Source organism: Hakea prostrata, chromosome 2 (genome assembly GCF_041222555.1).
Source record: "Hakea prostrata isolate BN-2017 chromosome 2, UWA_Hpros_2, whole genome shotgun sequence".
NCBI lineage: Eukaryota > Viridiplantae > Streptophyta > Magnoliopsida > Proteales > Proteaceae > Hakea > Hakea prostrata.
In genome coordinates this window covers 1,874,020-1,887,539 of record NC_142601.1, presented here as the reverse complement: position 1 = coordinate 1,887,539, position 13,520 = coordinate 1,874,020, and positions in this window count along the sequence as shown.

The window sequence follows — 13,520 nt, the reverse complement described above, 5'->3', positions numbered from 1 at the left end:
CGAGATAGAGGTTACTAACCGAACGCTACTGGAAGGAATAAAGAGAAGATTCGAAGCTGACAAAGCTTCTTGGGTCGAAGAACTTCATAATGTACTGTGGGTTTATAGAACTACGGTTCGAACACCCACAGGAGAAACTCCATTCAGGTTGGCATATGGTTCCGAAGCATTGGCACCAGTGGAGATAATAGCGGGGACATTATGGGATCGTGAGTTCGAGGAAAAAGCAAATGAACAAGGACTGCTTGATAGTCTTGATCTGTTGGACGAAGTTCGGGCAAAGGCAATAGCACGAACTCAACATTATCAAAGAAGGATAGCGTCTCATTATAATACTCGAGTGAAGAATCGTCGGTACTTAGCCGGAGATTTGGTGTTGAGAAACACCCTAGCTTCCGACCCGCGTCACCAAAGAAAATTGGACCCTTCCTGGGAAGGACCTTATATGGTTGTAAAACCGGTTGGTTCAGAGCTTACAAGCTGAAGAACATCAACACCCGAAAAGAGTTGAATCGTTCGTGGAATGCCGGGCATCTCAAAAAAGTTTTATCCTTGATGATGATTTCAATTTTGTTCGCGATGTAATCATTTTCAACTCAATCAATGCAATTTTTGGTTTTCAACAAAATATCTTTTGATTGGGGGGCATTATACACTACATTCAAGAACAAGATCCAACTATAAGGCATCGGATGAAAATTCGTGTGGGTCCTTCAACACTTATGGAATTTTTTCGAACTTTCTTAAGTCGAGGCATCGGATGAGAATCCGAGTGAGTTCCTTTTGCAAGGCATCAATTTGAAACCCGAGTAAGTTCCTTCAAGACTTATTGAATTTTTGAATTATCCTTAAGTAAAGGCATCGGTTTAAAACCCGAGTGAGTTCCTTCAAAACTTATTGTATTTCTCCGGAAATCCTTAAGTAAAGGCATCGGTTTAAAACCCGAGTGAGTTCCTTCTCAGACTTATTGTATTTCTCCGGAAATCTTTAAGTAAAGGCATTGTTTCAAACAACTAAGACCTAATGCAATAGCGATTCAAGTGGCTAGCAAAGTTTAAGATGAAGTTAATTTCTTATTTCTTCAAAAGATCGAAAGAGGCCAGTATCAAAACAATTACAAGAGCTGGATACAATCTTCGGTAAAAAAAGAAAGTCATCATCAGTGACTGTCAGAAGTTATACAAGATCGACACGACTTTGCTAGAACAAACATATGAGTCAACCATTGGAGTGGGTTCAAGGTAAAGAAGAAAAGAAATGAGGATTACAAAAAATATTTCGGTATGCATAAAATCCTCCGTAATTTCATACTCTTTGTCCAATTTGTCCAGGAGAAGTATGGTCCTCGACCAAACTCGCATTCAAGACAAGCTCGTCATAATTGACTTCTTCCAGGGGAGAATAAACAGGAGAATCTTCCAGATAATGCATAATATCTGGATCGGAAGGTGGATGATCAATCTTATCCTTGGTCCAGTCGGGAGGAGGAATACCCAGGTCGGTAAATACTTCAGGATGGCAAACAGCACTGTAGGGAGTCATATCAAAATGAGTATCCTTCCTTAATATTGATTCCCATACTTCGTTCTCACCATCCCGATACGCCTGCAAGTTATAAGCATTCAACATATCAATAAAGGGCTTACTGTGTAAATACTTGAAGACGCAGGCTCTGCGAACATCAGTTGGAAGGGATTCGGGCAAAGGAACGACAACTTGCCTTTCGAGGTAACGTTTCAGATCCTTTGGCTCTCGACTTTCCAACTGTTCGCTCCAGTCGCCGGATCTTCTCCCCGGCATCATCCAAGTCCGATCAAGACGACCAATCATCGAATTTTTTTTCTCCGCCACCTCCCAAGCTAGATTCCGAAGGCAAGCAATCTCAACATCTTTAGCTTCAGAGATTTCCCGAAGCCTGAAACTTCATTGCTCAACCCTATCGAGCCTAGAAACCGCTTCCACTTGGTTGTGGAAGTTACCAAGAAGACTCCCGCAAACAACTTCCTAGTTAAGAAGGAGCAGAAGAGTAATTTTTCAGAATCGAAGATAATGAAGAAAGACTTACATCACCAATGGACTTCGTAAAGACTTCATCCGGAAGTTTGGAAAGAACTGCGCTCTCGAAGTCATTCGAGCAGCAAGACACCATTCCAACGCTTCGTCAAACTCGTTTGACACTAATTCAGGCGAAGGATGAGAAGGATGAGCTACACCAAGAGAATGATGAGTTGCATCACTTGTCAACCGAAGGCGCTTCTTGGTGGCAAAATCCTCCGACTCGGAAGGAGAGGAGGAGGATGCCAAACAAGCACTAGAATGGGAAATAGGAGCAGCACCTGCTGGGACCACACCTTCATCAGACGCCAACTTAGTTGCCTCAGATGCCCGAAGAGTCTCCTTCGGGGGTGCACCAATAGTCTCACCAGCAGGGGTGTCGGCAGCACCATCGGCAACGGAGTGATCAAGATCTTCCTGGGAAAGACGAGCGATCACTTCGGGCAAAAGAGGCGCAGGGACGGCATCAATAGAAACTGTGGGAATCTGACTTGAAGATTCACTGAAAGCAGTCCCCTTACGCTTGGAGGATTCACTAGCTGAAACCACCTCACTGGCCCCAACCACCACCGACGGAACGATTTTCTTGCAAGATTTTGCTCTGATAAAGTTCGGGTTGATCTTGGGAGCCACTATGCAAACAGACAAGCCGTATCAGTATAGAAATCAAACGACGACAAAAAGAGGGAAAACCCTAGTTTTTTATCACTTCCGACAAAACCAAATAACTAAACCCCAAGTATAACTACTGTGCAGTTTACTCAGGGGGGAAGTGGGGAAAGAGATGAGTAATCAAAAAACTCACTTGTCCAGAAGTTGATAGAGCTATTGTTGGAGTACGAGGAATACGGAAGCAGGCCGAAGGACGAAAGGTCGCTTTAGCACTTTAGCAAATCTAACTTGTAGATAGCACGATAGATGGAGGGTACCCACGAAGGCTTTAAATAGCCTCAGGTACTAAGACGATGGTTGAAGGCTAAGGACAACCAACGACCTAGATCAAAATGATGCTTCGAAATCCGCAGAAAGCAAGATCAACTGTAGGAGGGATGCCACATGGAAACATGTGGAAACGAGCACCTGACGCAGAGATACCTTCAATCGTCGCACCGCCATTAAAATAATGGATGTATTTCCGATTCATTGAAAACAGTGAATGGTATACAAAAGCAAGAAAACGTTTGAACTTCGCAGAAGGGAAACATGCGGACTTTGCAATAAATGAAGTGGTGGGGAAGATTAATGCATCTTTCCGAAACGCATCTTCACAATACCTCTACAAGATTATTATTCGGCGAGGAATGTAAAGTTAAGTGATAAGTTTTATCATTTATACTTTGATATTCAAGGCAAGATTTCGGCAGGAGACGGGGAAATATAAAGGCCAACATGAAAAAGAAATGTCTATTCATTAAATAGAGGGTAAATCTTTACAATAAAAGATAACTCCCTAAGCCTCTTCTTCATTGTTGCCCGAGGGACCCTGGTCGGGAGGACTTTTCTCAGGATCTTGAGAAGAGCCTTCCTCAAGAATGGCATCGGCTGAGTCCTCTACAGCAGCAACTTGAGACTCGGCTTGTGATTTCTCCTCTGGAAGTGCCGGCTCGTCAGCCAGGTATGCCTCATATTGAGGGTCAGCTGGAAAAGGATCATCTTCTTCCTGAGCCCAGTCCGGGAGATCCATACCAACTTTCCCGAAGACCTCTTTGTGGCACACCTCACGAAAAGGAGCAGTGTCGAAGGCAGGGATTGATGCGAGAATTCGCTCCCAAACGTCGTTCTGCCCCAAACGATAAGCTTGAATGTTGTAGATACCTAGCAGCTCGGAGAAAGGTACGTTGTTCAGGTATTTCCGAACACACTCCTTCTGAAGCTCTGGCTTTATTTGCTCGGGCTTGCTAGGGATCGCCAACTTCGATGTTCTTCGAGCTCCCTACTTTTGAATTAAAGCCCGGTCACCAAACAACGTGGCAGCCGCTTTTTGCTTCCTGGCCTCGCGCTCGGCAGCGGCGGCACGAATCTTCGAAGCTTCGAGGGCATCCTTGAGGGAGATCACTTCTTCCTCATGCTTTTTCTGCAGCTCCACGGCAGTTGCAGTCAGCTGGTCTATTTCAGAATTGGCCTTGGCCAAATTCTTTTCACAGGTTTGCAGCAAGGAGCTGGTGCGACCAACCCGGCTCAATGCTTCCATGTGTTGATAAAAACTCAACACAAAGATTCCCGGGAAGGCGGAAAATATCGAGAAGAAGTCATAGGAAATTATGAAAAAATAAGTAAGCAAGAAGACCGGTACCTTGTAGATTGACTAACAAGGGAGGTGTCATCCAGGGCTTCAAATTCACCGGCGATCGAAGGAGCAAGACCGAGGGAGCTCCACTCTGCAGCTTTCTCAGGATCCCGAGTCACCCCGTCGGTCGCCTTCGGGGTCCACTGGGGGGTGAAGACTTCCTCACAATCCGTTGAAGCTTTGGATTTTTTTATTGGAGGAAGCATTAATTGTGTCATGCCTCCTTTTGGTTCGAGCAGAGGAAGAGACATTGGACCTCTCCACCATTGGTTTTTTCCCTTTACCCGAAGCATCAGCCACGGGCCTGATATTCCTGATACCCCTATAAGAGGGGTTGGGAGAGGGAACGAAGCCTCTTGATCTACGGTCAAGGCTCGGGTGATCGTTGCTCTGGCAGTCACAACGGCCCTAGCGGCCTTCACCCGCAGGCTCTCGTGGTTCATTCTTGGAGGCACTGCAAAGAAGAATGACAAGAGTCAGAATTAAAGACATATCACTTCAGTAAAATTAAAGGATGATGGTTAGAAGCTCACAATGAGCCAAGCCCCAGTACTGAAGAATGGAGTTATACTCCACTTCAAGTCCATGTATCTCTTGATACCATGGAATGGATTTGATCTTCCTGACGGCCACCTCGTCTTCTCTGGATAAGGGAAGGCCTCGGTTATTCTTGGAAGAAGAAGTACACCTCCTCCAGGCGGTTGGGAAGTTAAGATCTGATGGAGGCGCTCGACAGAAAAAGTATCGTTCGCGCCATCTTTTGTGGTTAGAAGGGCAAGTTCCTTTGGCAAGGATGCTGCCCCTCCAATCAAGTTCAGCCTTATTGCGTTTGGACAGGAAAAACCCATCCGGGAGGATGGGGAGATAGAAAGAACATGAAAATGTACAAAGAGAGAAAGAGATGGCGTAATGCCAAGTTCAAAACACAAACCCAAGAAGCCGACGATGAGACGCCAGCTATTGGGGAGGAGCATTCCGGGACAAATTTTCCAATGATTCAGAACTGCGAAGAGCAAATGATTAAAAAAGGGAAAGCGAACCCCGCTTCTCAGTGCATCTATATACAGAGAAAATTCACCCGAAAGGGTTGAATCAACCCTCTCATCAGGGTGGGGAGCCCTAACCTGATAAGAGGAAGGAAAATCAAAATCTTGGATAGCTGAAAGAAGGGTTTCCTCATTATAAATGTAGGGAATAGAGCCAGGTCCACCATCGGACCCGGAAGTTTGAGGCTGCCTAGAAGACTCGACAATCTTGGAAGATCCAGACTCGAGAAGGACAGGAGAAGTTTCGGTTTTTCTTTCTAAACCTTTTTGAGAAACTTCAGCAAACTCGCGCCAGAGGACAGTTAGGGTTTTGTTATCACTATCCGACTGTTCGGGAGCAGGAGAAGCAAAAACCTCACTGCTATTACCAACACTGGGTACCAGAGAAGCCCTATCGTCCGCCATTACTTGTTTCAGTAAACTACAAAAAGATAAAGACCAGTAAACTTACTGATTCAGTGAGGCGGAAGCTTGAGAGCAAGAAGGCGCGAAGCAGACAACAAAGGTTCAAATTCCAGACAGGAAGAATGAAACCTACGAAGACAACGAACCGCTTTTAAAACTCCCGCACGAGTGTTCGGGAATATGAACGATCAAGATTGAAAGACGTTTTGAAAGTTTGAACTCACGAATCCGAAATAGGCGTTTGGAAACCGTCGCTTGGATGACGTGAGCCACGACAGATCAACTGCAAGGAGATACGTGGCCTTACACTCACAACACTCGAGGAAAAGTGACCACCGCATTAAATGTGATATGACATTTAATGAAGCACGCAGAGATTATCATCTGACGACGAACCCAGTTAAAAACCAAGCCCTCGGGATCGACCGAACGCTTGGTCGGGGGGCTCGTGATACGGAGAGATTATGATCAGACCGGGTTCATACCCGGTCCGACCCTCGACCCCGGTCGAGACGGAGAGAACCGACTCGCTCCCGAGCGAACTGGATCCAGAAGATGGCTTGCTGAAGAAGAAAGCTTATTCGGCTGCAAGCGTGCCCTAATCCTACTTATGGATTAGGGTAATTACCCTAATAATGGCAGACTCGAATTGACGGCTGCGGATAATCATTATCGAAGGGATAATCATCACATAACCTAAAGGTTATCTCAGGAGTCCTCTACTAGTCCAAACTAGTAGAAGTCTATTGCTCAACGGATCTAACTGTTAAGATCCAACGACTACCCGAAGAAGGCTCAAGTGCATCCAACGAAGGAGATTCGAAGGTACACTCTATATAAACCTCACTACCATACAAGGTGAGGGGATCGAAAAGAATACTATCTGAGACTCAGGTTCAGATACATACTGATAGACCTAAACTATCAGCGATCTGCTATCTAGATCACCTTTCCCAGTTCTTCATTCCTTAGCTCTGTGCTTCTAGCAGAGCCGTTTGTGATTAAGTTCATCGACTGACTTAGCCTTCGGAGGTGGACTCCCGACCCCAGCGGTCGGCCACATCTGACGCTTTCGTTTTGCAGGTCATCACGAGGAAATCTAAGGGCTGAGCAGATTTTGGACGCATCACTCGTAGACTCAGTTTCCACCAGGGTATCAAGATAAGCCGAGCATGGCTTTCTCCTGTGGAACTGCTTTGCGTTCCTGTTTTTTTCCCTAGTTCCTAATCACTTATACATAAAAACAACAAATTATTAAGTACAATCTAACAATTAGTGTCTGCGTGAGCATGTTAGGCTCACTGGATGGGCTGGAGAGGTGGACTGGCAATATGTCAATAGAGAAATCGTGTTCTTATTTGAGATAAGCTCTGTTGATAATGACACAAGGGAACATGGTTCTTTGCCCTATTGTGCACAGCTAAAGTGGGGTTTCATATGGTAATGAGTTGTTTGCTGAAGTTTTTCTTCAGTTATTCATGTCAGATTTATCAGATGCCCCAATGGCTGACAGCAGTAGCCTCGTGTATGTTTCTAACTCCTTAGGAAGTCTCTATAGTGATGAAAATAAAGAAAGTGAGCATTAATGGTAACCTTAGTGAGAGGGTTGCATAGGAAATAATTTGAATGATGGTTTCAGCTGCATTGCCAATATCCTTTTGTCATTAACATCCTTTCTCATCTAATTAATTAGTTTCTTGTTGTCTCAGTTTATGTTATTGGCGCTTAAATTTTGCTTCCTAGTCTTTTTAAATGGTTGTCAATTTGAGCAGATTCCTGCTTTTATCTATTTATTTATTTTTATTTTTATAATCTCTTATATTTGTAGCTGTAATATTTCAGGGACCTTTTACATACAAAAGAGAGGCAGAATGACACATGTGAACAGCTTCGAGCTGTTTTGGGAGAATCATGTATCTCCTTTGAGATTCGTTTGGCTGGGCCTGGATGTCAAACTCCAGTGGGGGTATCATCTCTTTCACCAGAGGCAGCTGAGGAATTATTTAGTCGTGAATTATAGCAGACAATGAAAACTTTTCGCAAGCTCTTAGTCCGGATTTTACAAAACTGAAGAAGACAAATATTACGATAGACAATTCCCTAAGCCCTGCTCATACATTGCTCCAGATGAACTGTGTGATCAAAAGGGCCTTCTCTATGACATTATGAGAACTTTGAAGGACTGCAATATTCAGGTATTAATAGTATGCTCCATCTTGTATGCTATAGGTTTAATGGAAAGGTCATGCAGTCTCTGAATGTTGCTGCAATACATGGCCAAGGCAACTTGTGATTGCCTAACTAACTGTGGGGTTAATTATCAGGGTGGCTATTTTGATGGTTATCTCCAAGCCAATGTTCCCAGAGATTTTGGAAATTGACATTTTTAGGCTCTATGGCAACCCTTGATCATGTTCATACTGGCATGATTGTTTGCCTTGGTTCATTACTGTGGAATTATATAAAGCATTTTGAAATCCACAATATGAATACAAAATATATAGACCAACTTCATATAACTTATCCTATTCCTTTAGATCATGAATTGTATCTACTGTTCTGGTGATCTGTTACATAGTGTCCTGATGTTGTTTTGGTATATGTTAAGACAGGTAGGTAGGATTGGAAGAGAGTGGATTTGAAATTTGCATTAGTTGATATACCTTCACCTTCCCGAACCAATACAATCTGGTTCATTTTGGAAACACTTCTCAAGACACCATGAGCTGGTCAAAGTCCAAATGATTGTCACAGGAAGATGTAGTAGTCCCTAAGGTACATTAAGTCCATCCTTGTGAGGATTGCAAATGGGCCATTTAAGGTCTAATACTCTCTTGGATTGGATTCTACTGGTGTAGTATGTAATCTTAAAGGGTCTCAAGTCTGTACAATGTGTGATGTAAGGTAAAACCTGGAGTCTAGGTTTTCCTACAAGGGCAACAATTCTTTGCCTTGGGTAGGTTTCAGTTACACTTAGAGGTTGTCTATTCAGGACTGGTAGCAACATGCATTGAGCACATTCAAGAGGGGCATGGCAGTAAACAACAAGAAATGAGCACTATAAACCATTGATTACATGAATTCAACTAACAAGGTATCAATTGAATGTCATAGGGGTCAGAGATCATCCAGTAATTAGTCAAATACATCTCTGCATGAACTTCCAAGAAATCTAAAATTGCGTGGTTAAGCATGAACAGTATTAATAGCCAACATCCATGTTAATCATTTATTTGTTCAGTGAGAGTAACTCTGGTACACAATAAGTGGGGGAAAAAAAAATTCAAATATCAGGATACGGAAAATAAATACCACCTTAGATTTTAGCTGCAATTAGTCAGCGACTTCCTTAAAGTTGTATTTCTACCCATTAACTTCATTCTGCAGTAGAAAATTAAAATAACCATTGAGCAACATTACCGTGGCCAAAAACCCAATATATAGCAACTAGTGGATTTCAAATTCCTTCAAGATCTGTTAATGGCATGATATTACAAAGAGATCTGAATTGGTGACCGTATCAAATGGTTTTGTAATTTTTAAATTTTAGTTTTTGGTCTGCAGGTTATCAATTACGAAGAAAAATGGTGAAGATCTGTTGCATTGGAGCCGGATATGTCGGTGGTCCTACAATGGCTGTGATTGCTCTCAAGTACTCATCGATTGAGGTTGCTGTCATAGACATCTCAGTACCTCGCATCAATGCCTGGAACAGTGACCAGCTCCCCAACTATGAGTCAGGTCTGGATGAGGTGGTTAAGCAGTGCAGAGGAAATAACCTCTTCTTCAGCATTGATGTCGAGAAACATGTTGCAGAGGCTGCTATTTGGCAATAGTGATGGGTGATTAATTTGAGTTCAAACAGGGGAAGCAGTGCAGCACTCCCATACATGTTGAGTCGATTGTGTTCATTACTCATTTACTCGTAGAATTTTGATTACTAATACAATTTTACTTGTCTTAGAATAGGGAAGAAAAGGGGGTGGGGAATTTGGATCATCACCCGGTCATAGGAGCACTCTGTGCATCTTGACGGCTTTACCACTACAAATTCTGTGGGACCCACATGTAAAAAATAATAAAATATAAAAAAGATTCCATCACCCAATCCTTGGGTCCCCCTGTATTTATGGTGGTAAAGCCGTCGGGGAGCACAAGTGCTCCCCCGACGGGTAGTTGATCCGGACTCGGGGGTGGGGGGTATTTATGGTGGTAAAGCCGTCTCTCCTGACGGGTAGCTGATCCGGACTTGGGGGTGGGGGGGGGGAGGTTAGGAATCTTCTGTATCTACTTTGAGTAGATTTTTCATAGATGATTGATCCACTATGAGTACTTCATTCAAGAATTAATAGACGTTGGTATTGCACAGCTTGATGTTTATCCGGATGGGCTGTTAAGATACAATATTGAGAAAGTGGGCTGACTAAACAAGGCCAAGGTTGCTATTTTTTGACTTGCCCAATATCACCAGCCAATCAATTGAAGTTCTCTAGCGCGTTTGATAATGTTCTTAAAAAACGTTTCTGGCGTTCTTCTATTCTTTGGGAAAGGAAGAACGGGTTAAAGGCGTTTGATAAAACGGTTCGTTCTTCTGTTCTTTAAGAACGGACCAGTCAGAAAAGTGTTCTAAAGAACGCTTTTTGCAGAACATAAAAAAGACGTTTTTACCAAAGAACAGAAACGGAAGTGATAAAATTGGTTCAAATTGAAGCTTTAGAACAAGTTTATCAAACACCAACTTATTTTTTCAACCCAAAAAAAAAAACACTAACATATTCTATTTAGTGTTTTAAAAATATTTTCAAAATGGATTTATCAAATGCCCATTTTCAAGTAAAAAACAGTCTTTTAATATAGAAACATTAAAAAACAGTTTTGCATAAGAAATGATTTTTCAAAAAGGAAACATTACCAAAATTTTATACTTTCTGTTCTGCAACGTTTATAAATATAAACCCATCCAGAAAAAAGAAAAAAGAATTGTGACTGTAAATAAATCTCGTAGCGAAAGTTATTACTTATAAGTATATGCGACGGTAAGAAATTTCCGTAGCAAAAAATAGAATCTATCGATTCGATTACCATGACATATATCTAAGTATTTGCCATGATAACCAATTACCAGCTAAAGGGACTAGAACCGACCCCCGCTTATTTCCGTCGTAATTCTTTACGATAGCCCTATAACTGATGAAAACTTACTGTCAAAAAACTTATTTGCTCTGGTTGCTGGGCTTTTGCCATGGTAATTTTCAGTGGCGCAAGCCCTTAATTGTTATTGCATTTATAAGAACCACTTAGAAGCAAATCAATAGATTAAGGGTTTGCTTAGTTGGCAAATACCAGTGCATGTATAAGATCAATAATTTGAATTCCTAGGAACTAGGAGTAAAGCACAGTATCTACCCACGACTCCCCACCCACTATCTCTTGTAAAAAGAGCTGCCGGTTCCGTCTCAGCCCAAACTTGTCTTGAGCTTAAATAATGTATGGGTCTATGGGTGTCAACAATTTAGTCTGAACCAGTTTCAATTCCAATTTGAAAGCGCTATTCCTATATACAAACTATTAGTATGTGTTTGGTAATATTTATGTTCTGAGAAACCAGTTCTTATGCAAAACCGTTTTTTAATGTTTCTGTGCTAAAAGACCATTCTTTGCTTGAAAATGACGTTTGATAAATCCGTTCTGAAAATATTTTCAAAACACTAATAATAGAATAAGTTGTTTTTTTTTTTGGGTTGAAAAATAAAGTTGGTGTTTGATAAACTCGTTTTAAAACTTTAATTTGAACCAATTTTATCAATTCCGTTTCTGTTCTTTGGTAAAAACATCTTTTTGATGTTCTGCAAAAAACGTTCTTTAGAACACTTTTTTGTCCGGTTCGTTCTTAAAGAACAGAAGAACGAACCATTTTATCAAACGCCTCTAACTCGTTCTTCCGTTCCCAAGAACAAAAGAAAGCCAAAAGCGTTTTCTAAGAACGTTATCAAATATTTGGTCTTGGTCTGTTTTGGGCTAACAAATTTTCTTTTTTTTTTTTGGCTAACAATTTTGAGTTTGTGTTGGATCGATTTTATGACCATTACCGACTTCTTATTCAAGTATTTTAAAATAAAAAATCAATCTAGATTTTGGATCATGCCTCTTGAGCTTTAGGGATTTTTATTTGCGGCAGCAGCTGCTGCTGCTCTGCCAACGGCCCTGATCTTGCCAAGTCATCGGAATTTGATCGTGTGGCTGAGATTAACATGATGAGGGTTAGAATGTAAATATGAATTTTCAGTTTTACATTTTAAGGAGTTAAACTTTATTAATTTACAAACCCAAGTCCATCGTTTACCCAATGCCAAAACCACTGTCTCATGCGTTTTTTTCTTTTCTTCTTCCTTTCCGGTTATTGATTTCAGAAAACGAAAGAGAGAACAAATCCAGCAGCTTGCAGTGGTACAAGTAATGATTCAAATCACCACATCCGCCACCCGACGCCTCTCCATGCTTCCGCCGCCGGCAAATTAAAATCCTCTTTCAACGGAAAACGATCAGAGTCTAAGACGACGATGATCGCGGCATGTCTTGCAACAAGTGCCGACCAACCTCATGGGAGAAGATTTCTGTTGTTCCTCTTGATAACCATTCTGCTGCTAGCCCTAATTTCAAGTCTTTATTGGCATCCCTTACAAAGAAAAGCCCTAAAACATCATCATTATCAGTTCCCTCATCCAACTTTGCTAAGGAAGAACAATGGAAGCTAAACATCGCTGAACACTTTCACAAACTCATCCAAACTACACGAAACAAAGATGAAGCCATTCTTGAAGCATCCAAGCTCAAAAAATCCATGGCATAATTGAAGAAAAAACTCAACAAGCTTGAGATCTACTGTCATAGCCTGAAATCAGGACTCGAGGTATGCACAAATTCCCCACTCAAAACATCCAAAGACATCGGTTTCAGCCAAGGAACTCAAAGGAATCGAACATCAAGATAAGATCGTTGTTCCTTGACTCAGTTGCAGAAGCACGAACTTCTGTCTGATTTTCGAGCAGTTCACTGTAACTCCAGCTGAGACAACTGGGCGTCAAGGCCTACGAATGCATCTCATCGCTCCTCCAGCCATGAAGCTTTGGAAGAAAAAGACGAAGAAGAAGAGGATAAAAGCACAGCCGGTGATGGGAGAGGGTTTTGGTCTCGGGTAAACGAGGGACTTGTGTTTGTAAATTAATAAATTAAACACCTTAAAATGTAAAAATAAAAATCTATATTTACATTCTAACCCTTATCATGTGAATCTCAGCCCACACGATCGATTTGGATAACTTGGCAAGATCAGGGCCCTGCTGCTGCCGCAAATAAAAATCCGAGCTTTAGACTCAAATAAACATCCTATTTAATATATTGAAATCGGGTTATAACTTATAACATATTGGGGTTTTCAATGATTTGGTTCGGTTAGTGTTTCAAGCTAACTGGTTGGACCAAATTGAATAGATGAGTTTTCGGTTCCAACCTGTATTACATCCACTTAACCTTGGGTTGGTCCGCCTTGAATCTTAACGGACCGGACCAGTTCGATCATGCAATCGACACCATTCCTTAGTTCTAAGGGCATGCATTACAAATATTTATGCTTCTATGTTTATTTTTGCGATCCAAGGTTGAGTACAACTTTTAATTGTTTTATGTTTGGAACTCCTTTTCACATCTTAATTTCTTTTACGAAAAAA